Source organism: Macaca nemestrina, chromosome 1 (genome assembly GCF_043159975.1).
Source record: "Macaca nemestrina isolate mMacNem1 chromosome 1, mMacNem.hap1, whole genome shotgun sequence".
NCBI lineage: Eukaryota > Metazoa > Chordata > Mammalia > Primates > Cercopithecidae > Macaca > Macaca nemestrina.
Genome location: NC_092125.1, coordinates 197,650,111 through 197,669,761, shown reverse-complemented (window position 1 = coordinate 197,669,761; position 19,651 = coordinate 197,650,111). Strand labels below are relative to the sequence as shown.

The 19,651-nt window shown below is 49.4% G+C and overlaps 1 protein-coding gene across 1 annotated transcript in view; it reads left to right on the top strand.

The window, feature by feature from the left end:
- Positions 1-2,309: 2,309 nt before the first annotated feature.
- Positions 2,310-19,651, top strand: part of LOC105495218 (thyroid hormone receptor associated protein 3) — a 106,299-nt gene continuing 88,957 nt past the window's right edge. Inside the window, exon 1 of the mRNA XM_071096062.1 lies at positions 2,310-2,779. The gene's annotated coding sequence lies outside the window, so the exon portion shown is untranslated. The remainder of the gene's footprint in view (positions 2,780-19,651) is intronic.

Here is a 19,651-nt window from a genome sequence, read left to right as displayed (position 1 = left end):
GACGGGCGGATCACGAGGTCAGGAGTTCGAGACCATCCTGGCTAACACGGTGAAACCCCGTCTCTACTAAAAAATACAAAAAACTAGCCGGGCGAGGTGGCAGGCGCCTGTAGTCCCGGCTACTCGGGAGGCTGAGGCAGGAGAATGGCGTAAAAACCCGGGAGGCAGAGCTTGCAGTGAGCTGAGATCTGGCCACTGCACTCCAGCCTGGGCGACACAGCGAGACTCCGTCTCAAAAAAAAAAAAAAAAAAAAAGCCGGGCTTGGTGGCTCACACCTGTAATCCCAGCACTTTGGGAGGCAGAAGAGGGTGGATCACGAGGTCAAGAGATCGACACCATCCTGGGCAACATGGTGAAACCCCATCTCTACTGAAAATACAAAAATTATCTGGGTGTGGTGGCATGCACCGGTAGTCCCAGCTACTCGGGAGGCTGAGGCAGGAGAATCGCTTGAACCCGGGAGGCAGAAGTTGCAGTGAGCTGAGATGGTGCCACTGTACTCCAGCCTGGTGACAGAGCAAGACTCTGTCTAAAAAAAACAGTGAAATGTAGGAAAGTAATTAGGACATGATGCTGTCAGGCCTCTGAGCCCAAGCCAAGCCATCGCATCCCCTGTGACTTGCACGTATACGCCCAGATGGCCTGAAGTAACTGAAGAATCACAAAAGAAGTGCAAATGCCCTGCCCCGCCTTAACTGATGACATTCCACCACAAAAGAAGTGAAAACGGCCAGTCCTTGCCTTAAGCGATGACATTATCTTGTGAAATTCCTTTTCCTGGCTCATCCTGGCTCAAAAGTCTCCCCCACTGAGCACCTTGTGACCCCCACTCCTGCCCGCCAGAGAACAACCCCCTTTGACTGTAATTTTCCTTTACCTACCCAAATCCTATAAAACGGCCCCACCCCTATCTCCCTTCGCTGACTCTCTTTTCAGACTCAGCCCGCCTGACCCAGGTGAAATAAACAGCCATGTTGCTCACACAAAGCCTGTTTGGTGGTCTCTTCACACGGACACGCTTGACAGATGCACTTTAAGTGTTAGTGGCCTTGAATATACTATATTAAATTTTAAGTTTATAATTAATTTTTTTTTTAGATGGAGTCTTGTTCTGTCTCCCAGGCTGGAGTGCAGTGATGCTGAGGCAGGAAAATAAGGTCTAGAGGCAGGAAACCTAAGGCTGATTCACACTGACTTCCTAGAGCTAAATCAAATGGAAACACTTCAGCTATGACAGGAAATATCCTCTCCATTTAAATAGGGTGTACACCAAGTAACCAATGGAAACCTCTAGAGGGTATTTAAACCCCAGAAAATTCTGTAATAGGGCTCTTGAGCCCTTATGTCGGCCCGCTCCCACACTGTGGAGTGTTTTTGTTGCTTCATCCTTTCCTTGCTTTGTTTGTGTGTTTTGTCCAATTCTTTGTTCAAGACGCCAAGAACCTGGACACCTTCAACTGGTAACAGTGCGATTTGGGCTCACTGCAATCCCTGCCTCCCAAATTTCCTGCCTCAACTTCCCGAGTAGCTGTGATTAGAGGTGTCTGCCACTATGCCCAACTGATTTTTTTTGTATTTTTAGTAGAGATGGGGTTTCACCTTGTTGGCCAGGCTGGTCTCGAACTCCTGACCTTAAGTGATCTGCCTGCCTCGGCCTCCCAAAGTGCTGGGATTACAGGCATGAGCCACTGTGCCCGGCCATAATTAAATTTTTTATATTGCCCCCACCACTTTGAAGCCCTGGGTATAATTCCTGGGGGGTTATCCAGTCTGGAATGTTTAGAGGAAGACTCTCTGGTCTTCAGTCAATTCTATCTTCTTGGATCGGCTTGGCTTAGCCATAGAGGTCTATTGCTGTGACTCCTAAGACCACTTTGTGCTCCCACATCCGTCCCCTCCCCACAAACAGCAACTTTGCACCTAGCAGAGGTCCCGGGAGATCTGAATGGGAGTGATGCAAAGTTGCTATTATTCAAGAAAAGACAACAGCAGCAGCAAAAACACCCAGACCCCTGTTTGCTTTCTCTGGCTTGGGAAAACTCGTCAAGACTTCTCTGATGGGTCCCACTTCCGCCCCTCCCAAGCTGGGAGCCCTGTGCTGTGGAGTAACCCAGCATAGTAACTGGCTCCTGGAGCTGGGCCTTGGTAAACAAGAGCCCTGGCTGGGGGATGTCTTTTGGTGCCTGGCAACCTCCGCTTTTGGCTTGGCAATCCCAAAGCCTGTAACAACTGCAGTCCCCACCCCTAGGCCGGAAGGAGTAAACACCCGCAGCAAGCAGAGCAAAATACAAATTACAACCTTAAGACGTTTCCCTGCTGCATTGACAGACCGGGGTGATAGCAACAAACACCTAAGGCTCTGAACTAAACAAAAAGAAGAGTCCAGGCTTGGAAAGGAGAGATTCTGGCTAGACTTCAAGAAAGACTGAAGACTTTTTTTTTTTTGAAACAGTCTGGCTCTTTCGCCCAAGTTGGAGTGCCGTGGCAGAATCTTGGCTCACTGCAACCTCAGCCTCCCGGGTTCGAGCGATTCTCCTGCCTTAGCCTCCTGAGTAGCTGGGATTACAGGCACCCACTACCATGCCCAGCTAATTTTTGTAACTTTAATACAGACGGGGTTTTGCCCTGTTGGCCAGGCTAGTCTTGAACTCCTGACCTCAGGTGAGCCACCCGCGTCAGCCTACCAAAGTGCCAGGATTATAGGCATGAGCCACCGCAGCCAGCCAAGAAAGACTTCTTAGCCTACCTGGAGGAAGACTAAACACAGGCACTGTGAGGGTAAGTCAGCTCCCCTCCAGGCTGCCCACGTGAGCACTCAAAGCTGGCAGCCTCCCCCACGCTCACTGAGCTTCCTTTCATAGTTCCCACTGCCTCAGGATGAAGTCCTGTTAATGGCCGAGTGCCTGGACCTTCCCTGTAAGATAGGAGTCGTCATATGGATGAGAAAACTGAGGCTCAGAGAGGATAGGTCACTTGCCTGAAGGCACACAGCTAAAGCAGTAGTCAAGGGTGGGAATGTGAAGTCAGATCTGGCATCAAAATCTGTGTGCTCTTCTGGCTGTTTGACCTCACCTCTCATCTCCATCTCACCCCAATCTACCTTTTGCAGCCTCCCCCACCACAACCTCCACCACCCCTCTGCCCTCCAGTGTAAAGGAGGTGGGAGAAGGAAAGCATGAATTTATTGATGAACTTCACAACAAGAAAATTATGTTAGTTATTACTGAATAAACCATAGTAATATTCTCTTTTTCTTTTGTAGTTTTCTTTTTGGCATGTCCATGTAATCAACATAATTTTTTTTTTTTTTTTTGAGATGGTGTTTCGCTCTGTCACCTCAGGCTGGAGTACAGTGGCATGATCTTGCCTCACTGAAACCTCCACCTCCCGGTTTCAAGCAATTCTCCCACCTCAGCCTCCTGAGTAGCTGGGACTACAGGCATATACCACCATGCCCAGCCAATTTTTGTATTTTTTGTAGAGATGAGGTTTCGCCATGTTTGGCCAGGCTGGTCTCAAACTTTTTTTTTTTTTTTTTTTTTTTTGAGACGGAGTCTCACTCTGCCGCCCATGCTGGAGTACAGTGGCCGGATCTCAGCTCACTGCAAGCTCCGCCTCCCAGGTTCCCGCCATTCTCCTGCCTCAGCCTCCCGAGTAGCTGGGACTACAGGCGCCTGCCACCTCGCCCGGCTAGTGTTTTGTATTTTTTTTTTTTTTTTTTTTTTTTTTTTGAGACGGAGTCTCACGCTGTTGCCCAGGCTGGAGTGCAGTGGCGCGATCTCGGCTCACTGCAAGCTCCGCCTCCCGGGTTCCCGCCATTCTCCTGCCTCAGCCTCCTGAGTAGCTGGGACTACAGGCGCCCGCCACCGCGCCCGGCTAATTTTTTGTATTTTTAGTAGAGACGGGGTTTCACTGTGGTCTCGATCTCCTGACCTTGTGATCCGCCCGCCTCGGCCTCCCAAAGTGCTGGGATTACAGGCTTGAGCCACCGCGCCCGGCCCTAGTGTTTTGTATTTTTAGTAGAGACGGGGTTTCACCGTGTTAGCCAGGATGGTCTCGATCTCCTGACCTCGTGATCCACCCGTCTCGGCCTCCCAAAGTGCTGGGATTAGGGCTTGAGCCACCGCGCCCGGCCTTTTTTTTTTTTTTTTTTTTTTTTTTTTTTAGAGACAGTCTTGCTCTGTTGCCCAGGCTGGAGTGCAGTGATGGAATCATGGCTCACTGCAGCCTCGAACTCCTGGGCTCAAGTGATCCTGCCACCTTAGCCTCTCAAGTAGCTGGAACTACAGGTAGGCTGATACCATGCCTGGCTTATTTTAAAATTTTTTGTAGAGATGGGATCTTACTATATTGCCCAGGTTGGTCTCAAACTCCTGGTCTCAATGATCCTCCCACCTTGACCTGCCAAAGCACTGGAATTACAGGAGGGAGCCACTGCATCTGGCCCAACACAATCATATTTTAAAGCTTAGCGTTACTGAACTTTTCCTCTCTAAGCAAGATAAAGAGTTTTTTTTTTTTTTTAATTTTTGAGATGGAGTCTCGCTCTGTCGCTTAGGCTGGAGTGCAGTGGCCGGATCTCAGCTCACTGAAAGCTCTGCCTCCCGGGTTCCCACCATTCTCCTGCCTCAGCCTCCTGAGTAGCTGGGACTACAGGCGCCCGCCACCTCGCCCGGCTAGTTTTTTTTTTGTATTTTTTTTTAGTAGAGATGGGGTTTCACCGTGTTAGCCAGGATAGTCTCGATCTCCTGACCTCGTGATCCTCCCGTCTCGGCCTCCCAAAGTGCTGGGATTACAGGCTTGAGCCACCGCGCTCAGCCAAGAGTTTTTCAACCTTGGCACTACTGCTATTTTGAGCAGGATTATTCGTTGTTGTGAGGGATTTGTCTTGTGCATTGTAGGATGTCTAGTAGCATCCCTGGCCTCAATACCCAATAGATGTCAGCAGTACTGCCCCATGCTCGGGGTTGTGACAACCACAAATGTCTCCAGACATTGCCAAATATCCTCTGGGGGATTGAATTGTCCCTGGTTGGGAAACACTGAATTACACCAGATAATAAAGTGCCCGTTTCAATGAGGCAGGTCTTAGGACTAAATAAAATGCACCAGCAAGTAGCTTGGAGGAGACAGATCAGTGAGGTTCAGGCTCTTGCTTCTGATGCAAGAGGGGCTGGGGAAGCAGCTTCTAAAATCTGAATCCTAATCTGCAGCAGGGCCTGGATGGATCCCCTGAGGACTGACCTTTGACTTTCCTGGGAATAACTGTCTTTGCAGGAGCCCACCACTATCCAATCTAATTCTGAGAGGAGTCAGTGGTGTTACATTCACTGCCACCCGAAAGGGGACACCCCAACTGCAAGAGGAACTTGTTTGGGGTCAAGTGTGGAAAAAGAGTGGCAACAGTTAGTGGGTGCCACATCCTGCTTTTGCACAGGTGGTGGTGGAGAGGGACGTGGGAGGGGCTGCAAGTATCTTCTAGAACAGTGCTACGCAAAGTATGGTCCATACGCTGGTTTTTGTCTGGTCCCCAATGAATTGAGAGTGTTTAAAAACTTCTTTTTTTTTTTTTGAGACGGAGTCTCCCTCTGTCATCCAAGCTGGAGTGCAGTGGCTGGATCTCAGCTCACTGCAAGCTCCGCCTCCCGGGTTCACGCCAATCTCCTGCCTCAGCCTCCCGAGCAGCTGGGACTACAGGCGCCCGCCACCTCGCCCAGCCGGTTTTTTGTATTTTTCTTTTTTTTTTTTTTTTTTTTTTTTGAGACGGAGTCTCGCTGTCACCCAGGCTGGAGTGCAGTGGCCGGATCTCAGCTCACTGCAAGCTCCGCCTCCCGGGTTCACGCCATTCTCCGGCCTCAGCCTCCCGAGTAGCTGGGACTACAGGCGCCCGCCACCTCGCCCGGCTACTTTTTTGTATTTCTTAATAGAGACGGGGTTTCACCGTGTTAGCCAGGATGGTCTCGAACTCCTGACCTCGTGATCCGCCCGTCTCGGCCTCCCAAAGTGCTGGGATTACAGGCTTGAGCCACCGCGCCCGGCCAGTTTTTTGTATTTTTTTAGTAGAGACGGGGTTTCACTGTGTTAGCCAGGATGGTGTCGATTTCATGACCTCGTGATCCGCCTGTCTCGGCCTCCCAAAGTGCTGGGATTACAGGCATGAGCCACTGCGCCCGGCCCTTTTTTTTTTTTGAGATAGAGTCTAGCTCTGTTACCCAAACTGGAGTGCAGTCACACGATCTCCACTCACTGCAACCTCCACCTCCTGGGTTCAAGTGATTCTCCTGCCTCAGCCTCCCAAGTAGTTGGAATTACAGGCACCCACCACCACGCCCAGCTAATTTTTAGTAGAGACGGGGTTTCATCATGTTGGCCAGGCTGATCTCGAACTCCTGACCTCAGGTGATCCACCTGCCCCAGCCTCCCAAAGTGCTGGGATTACAGGCGTGAGCCACCACATCTGGTGCTTAATAGCAATCAGACTGAGGAAATTTATGTCTGTTGTGTGTAATAACAAAAAAATGTATTTTGTATGTCTTTTTAAACTTTATTTTTCTAGTAAGTTCTAGTAAGTCTTTTGTTTTTTTGAGATAGAGTCTCATTGTGTTGCCCAGAGTGGAGTACAGTGGCACGGTCTTGGCTCGCTGCAATCTCCTCCCAGGTTCAAACAATTCTTCTGCTTTCTAAGTAGCTGGGATTACAGGCACGAGCTACCACACCTGGCTAATTTTTGTATTTTTAGTAGAGATGGGGTTTCACCATGTTGGCCAGGCTGATTTTTTTTTTTTTTTTTTGAGACGGAGTCTCACTCTGTCACCCAGGCTGGAGTGTGGTGGCATGATGTCGGCTCACTGCAAGCTCCGCCTCCCGGGCTCATGCCTTTCTCCTGCCTCAGCCTCCAGTGTAGCTGGGACTACAGGCTCCTGCCACCACGCCCAGAGAATTTTTTGTATTTTTAGTGGAGACGGGGTTTCACCGTGTTAACCAGGATGGTCTTCCTGACCTCATGATCTGCCCGGCTTGGCTTCCCAATGTGCTGGGATTACAAGTGTGAGCCACCGAGCCCAGCCTTTTAAAAAATTTTTTGGGCAGGGCGCGGTGGCTCACGCCTGTAATCCCAGCACTTTGGGAGGCCGAGGCGGGTGGATCACGAGGTCAGGAGATTGAGACCATCCTGGCTAACACGGTGAAACCCCCGTCTCCACTAAAATTACAAAAAAAATTAGCCGGGCGTGATGGTAGTCCCCAGCTACTCGGGAGGCTGAGGTAGGAGAATGGTGTGAACTTGGGAGGCGGAGCTTGCAGTGAGCCAAGATTGCACTACTGCACTCCAGCCTGGGCCACAGAGCGAAACTCCATCACAAAAAAATTTTAAAAGTTAAAAAATTTGAAAAAAAATTTAAAAAAATTAGCCAGGTGTGGTGGCAGGCACCTGTAGTCCCAGCTACTCCAGAGGCAGAGGCAGGAGAATGACATCAACACAGGAGGCGGAGCTGTCAGTGAACCGAGATGGCGCCACTGCACTCCAGCCTGGGTGACAGAGCGAGACTCCGTCTCAAAAAAAAAAAATTTTTTTTTTGTAGGCAATAGAGGCTCACTACATTGTTCAGGCTGGTCTTGAACTCCTGGGCTCAGGTGATCCTCCTGCCTTGGCCTCCCTATGTGTTGGGATTACAGGTGTGAGCCACCGTGCCCGGCCTAGGTCAGCATTTTAAAAATGCTATTACTGGGCCAGGCACGGTGGCTCACGCCTGTAATCCCAGTACTTTGGGAATCTGAGGCGGGTGGATCACAAGGTCAGGAGTTCAAGACTAGGCTGGCCAATATAGTGAAACCCCGACTTTACTAAAAATACAAAAATTAGCCGGGCATGGTGGCACGCGCCTGTAGTCCCAGGGCTTTGGGAGTCTGAGGCGGGTGGATCACAAGGTCAGGAGTTCAAGACCAGGCTAGCCAATGTAGTGAAACCCCAACTTTACTAAAAATACAAAAATTAGCCGGGCATGGTGGCACGCATCTGTAGTCCCAGCTACTCAGGAGGCTGAGGCAGGAGAATTGATTGAACCCGGGGGCAGAGGTTGTGGTGAGATGAGATTGTGTCATTGCACTCTGGCCTGGGCAGCAGAGCAAAACTCCATCTCAAAAAAATGAACAAACAAATAAAAATGCCATTACTGGGGCCCCAGCTCATACCAAATAGATCAGAATCTGGGAGGTGGGGCACGAACATGGACATGGGGATTTTTGGTAAAATCGATTCCCAGGGGGATTAATGGGCAGCTAGAGGGAGAATCTCTGCTTTATAGAAGTGTCAGCCTTGGAGGCTGGGTGTGGTAGCTTATGCCTTTAATCTCAGCACTTTGGGAGGCTAAGGCAGGAGGATCACTTGAACTCAGTAGTTCGAGACCAGCCTGGGCAACATAGTGAGACTTCATCTCTATATAAAATTATTTTAAAATTATAGGCTGGGCACGGTGGCTCACGCCTGTAATCCCAGCACTTTGGGAGGCTGAGGCAGGCGGATTGCCTGAGGTCAGAAGTTTGAGACCAGCCTGGCGAACATGGTGAAACCCTGTCTCTACTAAAAATACAAAATAATTAGCTGGATGTGGTGTCGTTCGCCTCTAATCCCAGCTACTCAGGAGCTGAGGCAGGGGAATTGCTTGGACCAAGGAGCTGGTGGTTGCAGTGAGTTGAGATTGTGCCACTGTGCTCCAGCCTTGATGACAGAGCAAGACTCCGTCTCAAAAAAAAAAAAAAAAAAAAAAATTTATATATATATATATATAAAATATAATATAATTTTAAAGTGTCAGTTTTGGAAGCAAAAAGATGGGAGCTTTTGGCAGTGGTTCCCAAATGTATCTGTGCATTGGAATCACCTGAATCAACTTAAAAAAAAAATGATGCCTGTGATCCATCCAGAGACTGTGATTTGCTTGGTTTGACATGTGGTCTAAGTGTTGGAATTTCTTCTGATTTTTTTTTTTTTTTTTTTTTTTTTTTGAGGTGGAGTCTCGCTCTGTCGCCCAGGCTGGAGTACAGTGGCCGGATCTCAGCTCACTGCAAGCTCCGCCTCCCGGGTTCCCGCCATTCTCCTGCCTCAGCCTCCCAAGTAGCTGGGACTACAGGCGCCCGCCACCTCGCCCAGCTAGTTTTTTGTATTTTTTAGTAGAGACGGGGTTTCACTGTGTTAGCCAGGATGGTCTCGATCTCCTGACCTCGTGATCCTCCCGTCTCGGCCTCCCAAAGTGCTGGGATTACAGGCTTGAGCCACCGCGCCCGGCCAAGTGTTGGAATTTATTTATTTATTTATTTATTTTTTTTTTTTTTTGAGACGGAGTCTCGCTCTGTCGCCCAGGCTGGAGTGCAGTGGCCAGATCTCAGCTCACTGCAAGCTCCGCCTCCCGGGTTCCCGCCATTCTCCTGCCTCAGCCTCCCGAGTAGCTGAGACCACAGGCGCCGCCACCTCGCCCGGCTAATTTTTTGTGTTTTTAGTAGAGACGGGGTTTCGCCGTGTTAGCCAGGATGGTCTCGATCTCCTGACCTTGTGATCCGCCCGTCTCGGCCTCCCAAAGTGCTGGGATTACAGGCTTGAGCCACCGCGCCCGGCCAAGTGTTGGAATTTTAAAAACATCTTGAGATAGGCCAGGTGCGGTGGTTCATGATGTAATCCCGGCACTCTCGGGGGCTGAGGAGGGAGGATTGCTTGAGCCTAGGAATTCAAAACCAGCCTGGGCAACAAAGTGAGACCCTGTCTCTGCATAGTGGTACGCTCCTGTAATCCCAACACGTTGGGAGGCCAAGGCAGGAGGATCACTTGAGCCCAGGATTGAGCCCAGGAGTTTAAGACCTGCCTGGGAAGCACAGAGAGACCCTGTCTCTACCAAAAAAGAAAAAAAAAAATTAACTGGACCTAGCGGCATGTGCCTGTGTTCCCAGCTACTAGGGAGGCTGAGGTGGGAAGATTGCTTGAACCTAAGAGGTCGTGGCTGCAGTGAGTTGTGATCACACCACTGTACTCCAGCCTGGGAGACACAGTGAGATCATGTCTCAAAAAGAAAAAAAAATGAAAAAGTTAGCAGAGCTTGGTGGTGCATGCCTGTAGTCCTAGCTACTTGGGATGCTAAGGTGGGGGGATCACTTTGGCCCAGGAAGTGGAGGCTGCAGTTAGCCATGTTTGTACCACTTCATTAAAGCTGGGGCAACAGAGCCAGACCCTGTCTCAAAACAAACAACAAAAAAGCAGACATCCCGAGATTACTCCAATATCCAAACAAGCTTGGGAACCACTAGACTAGAGTATTCCTGAGGGTAGATACTCACTGACTGGTGAGGGAGTAATCATTTTCTGCTCAAGCTCAGCAATGAGGGGCCGCCTCTTTCCAATGATCAACAGCAAACAAGCCACTGTTCCCCTGACTAGAGTGTTTGGTTTGCTTCTGGAAAGCAGAGATGGAGGTGACGCCCCCTTGGTCAGTCTAAGCAATAGCAAAGGTAATTGCTCCTCTCTTCCTTAGGTGGCCCTTCAAGCGTAGAAGGTCAGATAGTTCTGCTGGTTCGTCTCTACTAATTTCCCTTTCCAGCTTCCTTTCTGTCCTGAGAGCCTCTTGTACACAAGAGATAGCTCTAACAGCTCCTCTCTTAGTCATGACTTCAGTGTAGAAGAAACCCAACCCAAACCAACTCATTTATTGGCTCATGGCATGGAAAAGTCCATAGGTGCTGCTAATGTCAGGCATGGCTGAATCCAAGAGCTTAACTGGTATATCTGGGAAGATGTCTTTCTCAACTCATGCTCTGCTCTCCAGCTGTGTTGACTTCATTCTCAGGATGGCTCCCTCTCAATGGTGGCAGAGATGACCATTAACGAGTCCAGGTTGGTGCTTTTCCAGTTTAGCAATGCCAGGGGAAAGAGAGGGTCCTTTCCTCAGTGGTTCAGTCAAGGTCTCAGGCTGATGCTCATTCCATCTGCTATCCCAGTTTAAGCCATCTGCCAATCACTGGGGCCAAGGAAATGAAATGTACTGATCAGTCAGTCACCTGCTCACCTTGAAGTGAGAGTGGGGGACGGATAGCTTTTCTTTTTCTTTTCCTTTCTTTTCTTTCTCTTTCTTTCTTATCTTTTTTTTTTTTTTTTTTGAGAAGGAGTCTCGCTCTGTCGCCCAGGCTGGAGTGCAGTGGCCGGATCTCAGCTCACTGCAAGCTCCGCCTCCCAGGTTTACGCCATTCTCCTGCCTCAGCCTCCCGAGTAGCTGGGACTATAGGCGCCCGCCACCGTGCCCGGGTAGGTTTTTTTTTTTTTTTTGTATTTTTTATTTTATTTTATTTTATTTTATTTTATTTTATTTTATTTTATTTTTTTGAGACGGAGTCTCGCTGTGTCGCCCAGGCTGGAGTGCAGTGGCCGGATCTCAGCTCACTGCAAGCTCTGCCTCCCGGGTTTTTACGCCGTTCTCCTGCCTCAGCCTCCCGAGTAGCCGGGACTACAGGCGCCCGCCACCTCGCCCGGCTAGTTTTTTGTATTTTTTTAGTAGAGACGGGGTTTCACCGTGTTAGCCAGGATGGTCTCGAACTCCTGACCTCTTGATCCGCCCATCTCGGCCTCCCAAAGTGCTGGGATTACAGGCTTGAGCCACCGCGCCCGGCCTCTTTCTTTCTTTCTTTCTTTTTTTTTTTTTGAGACTGAGTCTCGCTCTGTTGCCCAGGCTGAAGTGCAGTGGCGCGATCTCGGCTCAGTGCAACCTCCGCCTCCTGAGTTCAAGTGATTCTCCTGCCTCAGCCTCCCAAGGTAGCTGGGATTACAGGTGTGTGCCACCATGCTCGGCTAATTTTTGTATTTTTGGTAGAGATGGGGTTCACCATGTTGGCCATGCTGGTCTCAAACTCCTGGCCTCAAGTGATCCACCCACCTCGGCCTTCCAAAGTGCTGGGATTACAAGCGTGAGCCACCACACCCAGCAGGGATAACTTTACAAAGGATTATCAGAGTGCTGCTACCAGAGGAAGGAGTGGAAGGTGCTGAACAGGCAGAACAACAGATGCCACTCTGTTTGCTCCTAGGTCAGCAGAGGGATGCCATGTGCAGAAATCACAACGATGCAAGACAGAGTCTGACAAATGCAGTCAGTGTTGGGGTACTCCTAAAAGATGCAGATTCTGAACTGATGAGATAGGCCTTTGATAGGTGGGGCTGCTGGGGAGGAAGGGCATGAGCAGGCATGAGGAAGCAGGAAGTCCAGAGTATGGTCAAGATGAGAACACATGACTGGAATATTGTGTATGAAGAAGCCAAGGCTGGTATGACATGGAGGCCAGATACTAGAGGTTTAAAGCTTGTCCCTCATTCTGATGGCAATGGAGGGCCTTGGAAGGTGATGGTGAAGCTGGCGAGATCATCAGAGTTTATACCTTGCAGGGCCTTGTAGACTACACTAAGGGTTTAGGGTTTGATCCTGAGGGCACTGGAGACAGGGGTTGACAGGATCAGAGTTGTACTTGAGGAACAACCCTCTGACTACCTTTTGTAGGATACCTCTCCGCTTGGATGGAGAGAGGCAGAAAACAAGGAACCTTGGGAGACCTTATCATAGCCAACACTTCATATTCCTTACTTTGGCCCAAGCACTGTTCTAAGACATACTCTGTTCTTTGAGACATGTAAAGGCCTAAAACAGGGTGGTAGAAGACTCAGTAGATGTTCTGGGGGCAGAATACAGTGGATGTTGTGGCTGATGCAATATGGTGGATAAGATAGAAGGAGGAAGCTAAGATTCCTCTGAGATTTTGAAGTTGGGCGATCAGAAAGACAGAAGAACTCCTGACCGGGCGCGGTGGCTCACATCTGTAATCCCAGCACTTTGGGAGGCCGAGGCAGGTGGATCGCCTGAGGTCAGGAGATTGAGCCCAGCGTGGCCAACATAGTGAAACCCTATCTCTACTAAAAATACAAAAAAGGCCGGGCGCGGTGGCTCACGCTTGTAATCCCAGCACTCTGGGAGGCCGAGGTGGGCGGATCACGAGGTCAGGAGATCGAGACCATCTTGGCTAACATGGTGAAACCCCGTCTCTACTAAAAACATAAAAAATTAGCTGGGCGTGTGGTGGGCGCCTGTAATCCCAGCTGCTCGGGAGGCTGAGGCAGGAGAATCGCTTGAACCCAGGAGGCGAAGGTTGCAGTGAGCCGAGATCGCACCTTTGCACTCCAGCCTGGGCAACAAGAGCCAAACTCTGTCAGGGAAGGGGAGGGGAGGGGAGGGGAGGGGAGGGGAGGTAGGGAGAGGAGGGGAGGTAGGGAGGGGAAGGGAGGTGGGGAGGGGAGGGGAGGTGGGGAGGGGAGGGGAGGTGGGGAGGGGAGGGGAGGTGGGGAGGGGAGGGGAGGTGGGGAGGGGAGGTAGGGAGGGGAGGGGAGGTAGAGAGGGAGAGGAGGTGGGAAGGGGAGGGGAGGTAGGAAGGGGAGGGGAGGCGGGGAGGGGAAGGGAGGGCAGGGCAGGGCAGGGCAGGGCAGGGCAGGGAAGGGCTCCTAACAGAAACAGGAAAGAGCTAAGGAAAGTCCATACATACACGTACCTACTGCTGTCAATTCCATGCTTAGCCAACTGCTGGATTCTAGGAAGACAAAGAACGAACTAGTTGTTGCCCTTCAGGAGTTGGCTCTCTGTAGGTGGCACAGATGGGCGATTTCAACACATTGTGATGAGTGTGGTAAAACCTGTATAAGCAGCGTGGGCTAGGGAGTTGACTCCTTCTGCCCTTTCTCAGCCAGCTGATCACCAAGACCAGTAGATATGATCTCCTAAACGTCCTCTCTCTTTTGAATCTTCCCACTTTTCTTCATCCCCACTGAGAATACACTAGACCATGCCATTGTCCCATCTCATCTGGAATACTATGATATAACTTCCTTACTGGTCTCCCCACTTTCACTCTAGTTTGCCCTAATCCTTTCTCACATTATACCACAGTAATCCTTTAGAAAAGGAAATGCGAGCCAGGCTCAGTGGCTTATGCCTGTAATCCCAGTACTTTGGGAGGCTGAGGTGGGTGGATCACCTGAGGTCAAGAGTTCAAGAACAGACTGACCAACATGCTGATACTCCATCTCTACTAAAAATACAAAAAAATTAGCCGGGTATGGTGGCACATGTCTGTAACCCCAGCTACTCAGGAGGCTGAGGCAGGAGAATTGCTTGAACCTGGGAGGTGGAGATTGCAATGAGCCAAGATCGCACCATTGCACTCCAGCCTGGGTAACAAGCACAAAACTCCGTCTCAAAAAAAAAAAAAAAAAAAAGTAAAATAAAAATAAAAAAGGAAATGACAATCACGTCCCTCCCTTGCTTATAAACCGTTCAATGGTTTCCCATTGTTCTCAGAATAAAATCCAATATCCTCAATTTGGACTGTCAGACCCAGTAGGATCTGGCTGCTTAGGACCTGGCCGACCTTATTGTGCTTCTCCTCCTATTACACTCCAGAGTCAATGGCAGGCCTAACAACACTTAGGATGTGCCATGTTCCTTCAGGCCACAGCGCTTTTCCATGTGTTGTTCCTTCTGTCTGGAATGCTCTTCCCCAATTCTTGGCCTGGCTAACTATATTGTTTACGGGTCATTCCCTTAGGGAAGCATCCCTTAAACTTCTAGCCTAGAATGGGACCTCCAGATTCTACACCAAGCCAGCAAGCCTTTTCTGTAAGGGGTGAATCATTCATATTGTAGGCTTTGCAGACCACAGAGTCTCTGTTGCAACCACTCTACTCTGCAGTTAGAGCAGCCATAGACAGTAACAAGAATGCATTTATGGAACTGAACTTTGAATTTCATACACTTTCTGCATGTCACAAAAGGAAAATTTGCTTTCTTTCTTTTTTTTTTTTGAGACAGAGTTTTGCTCTTGTTGCCCAGGCTGGAGTGCAGTGGCACGATCTTGGCTCACTGCAACCTCCGCCTCCCGGGATTCAAGCAATTCTTCTGTCTCAGCCTCCTGAGTAGCTGGGATTACAGGCATGAACCACCACGCCAGGCCAATTTTTCTTTTCAGTAGAGATGGGGTTTCTCCATGTTGGTCAGACTGGTCACAAACTCCCGACCTCAGGTGATCCACCTGCCTCGGCCTCCCAAAATGCTGGGATTACAGGCATAAACCACCACGCCCAGCCAATAAAATTTTCTTTTTTTTTTTTCCCTAACCATTAAAAAATGTAAAAATAGGCTGGGCATGGTGACTCATACCTGAAATCCTAGCACTTTGGAAGGCCTAAGCAGGAGGACTGCTTTAGCCCAAGAGTTTGAGACCAGCCTGGGCAATACAGTGAGACCCTGTCTCTACAAAAAATTAAAAAGAAAACACTGGCTGGGCGCGGTGGCTCGCGCCTGTAATCCCAACATTTTGAAAGGCTGAGGCGGGTGGATCACCTGAGGTCAAGAGTTCAAGACCAGCCCGGCAGGCCGGGCGCGGTGGCTCAAGCCTGTAATCCCAGCACTTTGGGAGGCCGAGGCGGGTGGATCACGAGGTCAGGAGATCGAGACCATCCTGGCTAACATGGTGAAACCCCGTCTCTACTAAAAATACAAAAAACTAGCCGGGCGTGGTGGCGGGCGCCTGTAGTCCCAGCTACTTGGGAGGCTGAGGCAGGAAAATGGCGGAACCCGGGTGGCGGAGCTTGCAGTGAGCTGAGATCCGGCCACTACACTCCAGCCTGGGCGACAGAGCGAGATTCCATCTCAAAAATAAACAAATAAATAAATAAATAAATACAATAAATACAATAAAAAATTAAAAATTAAAAATAAGAGATGTTAAAGCTACCTGAGGATGCCACATCACTCAAGAGGAGAGGTCACTCAGGGAGAGAGGCTGAATGAGGAGAGGAGAGGACAGAGACTGGAACATTGGGGTAAATTTCTGGGCCAGGGAAGGGGCAGAGATTGGTAGAGATGTTAGAACAGATCCAAGATAGATCTTGTTTTACTGTGATTTGTAGATATGGCATTGTTTCTTATAAACTGCGAGTTTGTGGCAACCCGTGTCAAGCAACTCTATTGGCACCATTTTTCCAAAGGCATGTGCTCACTTTGTGTCCCTGTCACATTTTGGTAATTCTTGCAATATTTCAAACTTTTTCATTATTATTATACCTGTTATAGTGATCAGTGATATTCCTATCAATTAACATCAGTTATGTTACTATTGTAATTGTTTGGCAGTGCCACATACTGCACCTATGAACTTAGTAAGTGAATTTAATAAGTGTTGTGTGAACTTAGTAAGTGTTGTGTGCGTACTGACTGCTCCACCAACTGGCCATTCCGTTTCTCTCCTTCTCCTCCAGTCTCCCTGTTCCCTGTTGCCTGAGACACAACAATATTGACAATAGGTCAATTAATAACCCTATAAAATCCTACAATGGCCTCTAACTGTTCATGTCTCTCACTTTAAATCAAAAGCTAGAAATGATTAAGCTTAGTGAGGAAGGGATGTCAAAAGCCTAGACAGGCAGAAAGCTAGGCCTCTTGTGTCAATTAGCCAACTTGCAAATGCAAAGAAAAAGTTCTTGAAGGAAATTAGGACAGGCACAGTGGCTCACACCTGTAATCCCAGCACTTTGGGAGGCTGAAGTGGGTGGATCACTTCAGGTCAGGAGTTCGAGACCAGCCTGGCTAACATGGTGAAACCCTGTCTCTACTAAAAAAAAAATACAAAAATTAGCCAGGTGTGGTGGCAGGCGCCTGCAGTCCCAGCTACTTGGGAGGCTGAGGCAGGAGAATCGCTTGAAATCAGGAGGCAGAGCCTGCAGTGAGCAGATACTGCGTCATTGCACTCCAACCTGGGCAACACAGCAAAACTCTGTCTCAAAAAAAAAAAAAAAAAAAAAAAAAAAAAAGGCCTGTATGGTGGCTCACGCCTGTAATCCCAGCACTTTGGGAGCTGAGGTGGGCAGATCACGAGATGAGGAGATTGAGACTATCCTGGCTAACATGGTGAAACCGCGTCTCTACTAAAAAATACAAAAAAAAAAAAAAAAAAATTAGCGGGGCGTGGTGGTGGGCGCCTGTAGTCCCAGCTACTCCGGAGGCTGAGGCAGGAGAATGGCATGAACCCAGGAGGCGGAGCTTGCAGTGAGCCCAGATTGTGCCACTGCACTCCAGCCTGGGCGACAGAGCCAGACTCCGTCTCAAAAACAGAAAAAAAAAAATGCCAGGCATGGTGGCTCACGCCTGTAATCCCAGCACTTTGGGAGGCCGAGACAGGCAGATCACGAGGTCAGGAGATCGAGACCATCCTGGCTAACACGGTGAAACCCCATCTCTACTAAAAATGCAAAAAAAATTAGCTGGGCTTGGGGGCACACGCCTGTAATCCCAGCTACTCGGGAAGCTGAGGCAGGAGAATGGTGTGAACCCGGGAAGCAGAGGTTGCAGTGAGCTGAGATCTCTCCACTGCACTCCAGTCTGGGAGACAGAGCGGGACTCCATCTCAAAGAAACAAAAACAAAAACAAAAACAAAAAAAAGAAATTAAAAGTGCAACTCCAGCCCGGGCGTGGTAGCTCACGCCTGTAATCCCAGCATTTTGGGAGGCAGGGGCGGGTGGATCACGAGGTCAGGAGTTTGAGACCAGCGTGGCCAAGATGGTGAAACCCTGTCTCTACTAAAAATACTAAAATTAGCCAAGCACAGTGGCGGGCGCCTGTAATCCCAGCTACTTGGAAGGCTGAAGCAGGAGAACTGCTTGAACTTGGGAGGCGGAGGTGGCAGTGAGCTGAAATCGCGCAACTGCACTCTAGCCTGGGCAACAGAGCAAGGCTCTGTCTCAAAAAAAAAAAAAAAAGAAAAAGAAAGAAAGAAAAAGTGCAACTCCAGGAAATAAATGAATCATAAGAAGGCAAAACCGCCTTATTGCTGATATGGAGAAAGTTTTTTGTGGCCTAGAAAGAGGATCAGATCAGTCACAGCATTCTCCTAAGCGGTGATCCACCGTTCCTAGCACATGCCTGTATTTCTTTTCTTTTTTTTTTTTTTGAGATGGAGTCTTGCTCTGTCGCCCAGGCTTGGAGTGCAGTGGCGCGATCTCCACTCACTGCAAGCTCTGCTTCCCGGGTTCACACCATTCTCCTGCTTCAGCCTCCCGTGTAGCTGGGACTACAGCCGCCCGCCACCACGCCCGGCTCATTTTTTAAAATGTATTTTTAGTAGAGACGGGGTTTCACCGTGTTAGCCAGGATGGTCTCGATCTCCTGACCTCGTGATCTGCCTGTCTCGGCCTCCCAAAGTGCTGGGATTACAGGCTTGAGCCACCGCGCCCGGCCAAGTCTTTTAATTTAAAATTAAATTGACTCAGCCCCGTGGCTCCAGCCTGAAATCCCAGCACTTTGGGAGGCCGAGGCAGGTGGATCACTTGAGGTCAGGAGTCGGAGATCAGCTTGGCCAACATGGCGAAACCCCGTTTCCACAAAAAGTACAACAATTAGCCGGGTGGTCGCATATGGCCCTAAAATCAGCTACTCATGAGGCTGAGGCAGGAGAATCGCTTGAACCTGGGAGGCAGAGGTTGCAGTGAGCCGAGATCGCACCACTGCGCTCAACCCGGGGCCACATAGGGGGAATCTCAAAAAAACAAAAAACAAAAAACAATTAAATTAGAACGTTTTAAGAAGCACTACTCAGTACGTGGACCACAGGAAGTGCTCAAAGGAGAAAGAGTAAGCCGTGTGGAAAGAATGCTGCCGAAACCACTGAGGGCAAGGGCTGATGTGCTGTGGTCTGCGACTTGAGTTGAGCCTTGCAGCTTTTCTCTTAGGAAGAGCATTGGATTTCTTTATTCATTGATGTGTACTTTGTCTACTTTTCTCTGGAGGTGCAGAAATCCATCAAAACTGATCTCGGCTCTCAGAGAGCTCACAGTCTGGTCGGGGAAGGCCCTGATACTTATAGAGTAAGAGGCAAACTTACAGTGGGAACACAAGCACAGGGAGGAGCTAGTCAACTTTGAAAGCATCACAGGTGACATATGAGATGGGTCTTAAATGTTCAAAGGCATTAGCGCAGAAATTCCGGAGGAAACCAGCCTGTGCAAAACTGATAAACGCTGGGATTCTCAAACTTGTAGGTGGGTAAGAATCACCCGACAGGTTGGTTTAAAATGTAGATTGCAGGGATACACTCCCCAGTAAACTTCGGGTTCAATACCCAAGTAGCATCCATTTTAACAAGCTTCCCAGGAGGCTAGTCAGAAAATCATAGTTACAGAAGGAGGGCTGGGGAGCGGCGGCTTCTGGGTCTCCGAATGAGGGCACACAATGAAAATTTAAAAAAACGAAACCAAACCAACCCCTCCATTTGCGTTGCGCCTTCAGGGTGCTTGAGGCTTTCCTGTGCCTTACTTTGTCGGAGCCTCGCAAAAATGCTGTGGGGTGGAAATTAGGAGTCTCATTTCAAAGGGGAGGAAACAGGTTTAGAGAGGAGGCATGAATTTGCTCAAGGTCACAAAGCGGAAGGGGGTACAGCAGAGACCGAAAATCGGCAGACTCCCAACTCGGAAGCTTTTCGACCAGGTAAGCTGGCCCGGAGTAGGTGGGGCTCAGACTCTCCCTGCAGGCCGGTTCCAAAATGGTGGGGGCAGTGGCGTCAGCAACGCCCCCGCCCCTTCCGTT